General features: G+C 36.7%; 1 long non-coding RNA gene across 1 annotated transcript; it reads right to left on the reverse strand.

Annotated features, from left to right (window-relative positions):
* Positions 1–467: 467 nt before the first annotated feature.
* On the reverse strand, positions 468–4,722 carry LOC146468377 (uncharacterized). Its single transcript, XR_014867522.1, has 2 exons — positions 4,590–4,722; positions 468–960 (listed from the first exon to the last, which is right to left on the reverse strand). It is a non-coding gene; the product is annotated as an uncharacterized LOC146468377 (long non-coding RNA).
* Between the last annotated feature and the right edge of the window lie 440 nt (positions 4,723–5,162).

Genomic DNA, 5,162 nt, shown 5'->3' on the forward strand with positions numbered 1-5,162 from the left:
ATTTGCTCGCCCTCGAGTACCAGAAAAGCCGCCGAGATAAGCCAAACTCTTCTCAGCAAGATAGTCACAAACCTCTCGTTACAATATATACAATTTAAATTGTGTAAATTAATCATGTTGTTTAATTGAATCATGCCTTCCGCTACTGCCAATCACTTAGGAATTCTCAAGTGTTGGAATAGAGAACAACTTAATTAGGAAAAAAATAAGTTCCATTTGAACTTATTCTTGTAGGTACGTGTAGCCAACCGACATTTCAAGAAATGTTACATTTATCTCCTAATGTTAGTCGAAACCGATATACCTTTGCTGCTGATTAAAATTTATTAAAACTGTTTTAGACACAAAGTTTCAATCAATCAAATTGTGTAATTGAATTATACCATTCGGACGCTTGTGTAGCTAAGAAGAGCGGGTGAATCGAAATTTCTCATAGCATTTAATAACAACAAACATCACCCCAAATACACACCCTTCATAGTTTTATTAATCCTCTTATATCTAGGACAACCTTATTATCCTGCTCAAAGTTAAAAAGTGGCGGGTACAGAGTTGAGACAGAAATAAAGTTTTATTAAGTATTATTTCATTTTATTGTTATTATTATTATTATTATTATTATTATTATTATTATTATTATTATTATTATTATTATTATTATTATTATTACAGTCATGTTCTCGTGCTATGGGTGAGCATTCCATTCTCAGTAATCCAAGTTACTTCGCTGGCTCTTGTCGCTTTCTACCGCTAATTGCCGCAACAAGGCAGGACCATTTCGCAACAATACTCATCCTCTGCTCTGGTGTGATCAGTCTTAAGAAACATTATTTGATCAGCGCGCATCACGACACCTGAACGAGCGGAATCCATTCGACGATGGAACCGTTTTGTTTCTGCTGGGGCACGGCTGACAGCTCCAACAAGCAGCAAAATGCACAGAATAACAGTGGCTTTCATCTGTGATAAAAGGAAAGGGATGCAACTGGGTTAAATTTATCCTTTGTTTGTTGTCTTTTCCGTAGCCTTTTGTCTACCCTCAGAATGCCCTTTTTCTCGCGATGGTTTTAATTTCTTTATTTTCGCAAAAGTTTATCAACGGAAAAGAAATGCGAACGTATTATAGTCCCCTATTTTCCCTTGTGATTTTTGAGATCAAACTGCCGCCATCTTGATTTGCAATGACGAGCGCAACCTGGGAAAAGCACCAAATCTACCGAGGGTCCCCTCCTCAAGTTATATAGCTAGCACTTTTGCTTCCTCGGTAGTTTTGGCTCTCTCCCCAAGTTACGCTCGCCGTTACAAACCCAAGATGGCGGCATTTCGATCTCGACATTCACATGGGAAAATAAGGAACTGCCAATGGTCTAGCTGATGACTTGTCTGCTATATATAACACAAATGGAGATTAGTGACGTACTCCTAGACTAGCTGAGGAAGATTTGCGACTTGAAATGCTCCCCTTGCCGGATATATTTAACCCTTTAAGCCTCACAGTGATCAGTGTCCAATTTCTCCATACGATATTACCAACTGATCAAACATGCAGGTCACGAGAATAAGAGAAACAATCTCCGGTTATAAAATGTCTTGACGTTTAAAAAACATCCTTAATCTAGTCCTAGAAATCTAGTAAAAGTAATAAATGGAGAAGAGGGGATAGGGGGGGGGGGGGGGAGAAGATATGCATGTTGGTCACACAGACGCTCCTTGCGCTCGTCACGCATTCCTCTCCACCGAACGTGGGGGAGGAATGCGTAGAAAGCCCAAGAGCGTCTACGTAGAAGGCAATCGGTTTGGCGTGTTTTACCCCCTTGCAAAAAGGGGTTCAACACAGAAAATATGGCCTGCTACGCAGGCGCATGACAAATATAGGAACGTAACCTACGCGCGCGCGAGAGGAAGACACGCGAGGGTAAAAGGAGGGAAGAATAAAATGCATGCAAGGAACGCCTGCCCGAGAGGCCTACCAAATTCGTTTCCCGCCCCCGATCCAATTATTTGAAACATTAAATTGCCTGCGTGAAAGAAATCAGTATATCATAGGCTTACGCGTTTGTCAATTTACTAGATTCTACCGGGCAACAATCTACGTTTTTGCTTATTCTGCATGTTCCAACGTTTACAGAGATAGTCTAAACGTTTCTATAGCATATTTGTTCGTCGAGAAATTATATTTTGAAAGTTTTTTTTTTTGAGCCGCAAAGTTCATTTTTAGCGCACGAGTATTTATTAAATATGAAATATGTGATAGTAAGTTAAACAAGAAAAAGGTTGGAACGTTGAGATATTGTCAAAAACAAGCAAATGCTATATTTTTCCTGTATTTTCCTTTTCTTAACATTTATATAGAAACAAGAATCACTTCTGTAGGAGCAATATTCACAGAGCTTTGAATTTTCAAATATTTTCACCCCAGCCGTCAAATTGCACCCGTGAAAGAAATTTACATATGGTAGCAAAGTCGCAAGTGCTTTTTCAAAGAAATGTATTATCGTGGGCAAGAATCAATTCTTTTTTGATATTCTTCTTGTCTCTAGCCTTACGCAGACAATTTAATCGTTTCTATAGCGGCTAGCCTGGATAAAATAATTTTTAAAAGTTCTATTTTCCTGCCGCGAAGTTAATTTCTACCGCACGGTTTTCATGAGCCCGAAAACAACACGCACAAGTTTTGAACGTTCAAGCATTATCAGGAACAGCCAAATTTTATTTTAAGAGGCTACAATTATTTCTGTAGCAGCAATATTTACAGATTTAGAAATTTTAGGGATTGGATTGTTGTTTGAAATATTTACATGTCGATGAGACATGGTTCATGCCCGAATATGATCGTAAAGTAACAAAGGGTATGGCTCGTTTAGCGCTTGAGCCAGATCAATCTTTGGTGCTTGGAAGTAAAAAACGCCGAGTGATCACATGCTTGCAAGTGTTCCTAAAAACCAACAAGATATGTTTTAAATCAAATGTCAAGATTCAAAATTCGCAAGAAGACCATTTCTAGCTTGACTTAGCCGTTTTACAGCATTTGGCATCATTCCGGTCACACTATACATATATCAGCTTAAATTCCGACTTGTCGTGAAACATTTTTACCTTTTTGTCAGTGAATGCGCTTCGCTGGGTGTGACTTTAATTACGGCTGTTTCCTGTCGTAGAGTTCTCCGGCGTTTCGAAATTTCTTCGGTAGTAATATAAACTGTATGAGTTGTGGCGTAATATCTGACTTTCACCACAAACAGCACACTTTTCGTTGACTGAGATCGTTACGGCAACAATAAATAAAGGATTATTTTTTGTAGAAGTTTAGGGATTTTTAGAGGCCCCCGATAAATAAAAAAAATATATTATTTGCTATGTTAAAATAGAAACTAACAACAAAAGAAGAAAGGTTTTAACCACCAAATTATCTCATTTTAGTCTCCTAGGGTCTCCTAGTGCGGACAATGATAATTTTTTGACAGTTACTTATCGTATGAATCATCAATACATGAAATTTTTGAAAAATATATTTTCACACGTAATAAGGTATTGAAAAAGTTGATTTTGTTAGAAGTTCGTTTTAATTTCGGTAAGTAAAACTATATCCTACTCCTTTAAAAAAGCACATATTTGTACACCTTTCAGAATCTAGTTGGAGGTTAACATTTGCAAGAATCTGCTCCGCCGGGACCATGATGATTTATTTGCAACAGGAATGTCAAGGAGAAACTAAGTATTTTAACAATTTACATTTTTCTTCATATGACAGTACATTTTTTCGATTCTCCTTCCCTTCCTATGAAGTTAGGCTAAAGTTGTAGCCGAACATTGGTTTTTAAAAGTAAAAAAATTATGTACCGATTATTATCAATCATAGTTCAAAGATGAATAATTAATTTCTTTTGTTTTGTTCCCCTAAGGTTGGTAGTAAAGCTAGAATTCTAACATATCGAAATTGGTCCTGATTGCTTTGTGAAAAGTTGTCCGCGCGATATTACGCGGTAACAACTTTTATGTAACAATGTTGCGCTAAAAATTGTTTCCTGTAACAGCAACTGAACAATGCGTGAGCAGATTTCTAAAGGAAATTTTTAGTTGGTCAGCAAGATTGGGATCACGAAATGATTTCATGATAACACGTAGCTCAATTTTAAGGGAGCCCTTAGTAAACGCGAATTCTCGTCCTAAGTAACAACTGACTTACCAAATGAATTTTGTTTGAGGTGATAGCTATATAAAATAACTTTCTCCTTTGTTCGCAGCTAACTCAAATTAGGGAATTGGGTTGTCCTTTTAAACATTCAGATGTCGCAGAAACATGGTTCATGGCCGAATATGATCGTAAAGTAACAAAGGGTATGGCTCGTTTAGCGCTTGAGCCAGATCAATCTTTTGTGCTTGGAAGGAAAAAACGCCGAGTGATCACATGCTTGCAAGTGTTCCCAAAAACCATCAAGATATGTTCTAAATCAAATAAAAGGTTCAAAATGGACAAGAAGACCATTTCTAGCCTGAATTAGCCGTTTTACAGTATTTGGCATTATTCCGGTCACACTATACATATATCAGCTTAAATTCCGACTCATAGCGAACATTTTTAAGCTTACCTTTTTGTCAGTGAATGCGCTTCGCTGTGTACAACTTTTATTACGGCCGTTTCCTGTCGTCGAGTTCTTCAGCGTTTCGAAATTTCTTCTGTAGTGATATAAACTGTATGAGTTGTGGCGTAATATCTGACTTTCGCCAAAAACAACATACTTTTCGTTGACTGAGATCATCACGGCAACAATAAAAAAGGATTGATTTCTGTGGAAGTTTTGGAATTCTAAGAGGCCCCCGATAAATAAAATAAAAATAAAAATATTATTTTCCATGTTCGAAATAAACTAACAACAAAACGAAAATAGTTTCAGTAACAACATGATATTATTTTAGTCTTTTAGTATGGGCAATGATAATTTTTTTACTATTACTTATCGCACGAATCATCAATACAAGAAATTTGTGAAAAATGTATTAATTTTTAACACGTAATAAATAATGAGAAGTTGTTCTTGTTAGAAATTCGTTTTATTTTCAATACATAAAACTATATCCTCCTCCTTGAAGAAAGCACATATTTATACACCTTTTAGAATCCAGTTAGAGGTTAACATTAGCAAGAATCTGCTCCGCCGAGA

The sequence above is a fragment of the Pavona decussata genome, unplaced genomic scaffold (assembly GCF_977016875.1).
Source record: "Pavona decussata unplaced genomic scaffold, jaPavDecu1.1 SCAFFOLD_131, whole genome shotgun sequence".
In the NCBI taxonomy this organism is placed as follows: domain Eukaryota; kingdom Metazoa; phylum Cnidaria; class Anthozoa; order Scleractinia; family Agariciidae; genus Pavona; species Pavona decussata.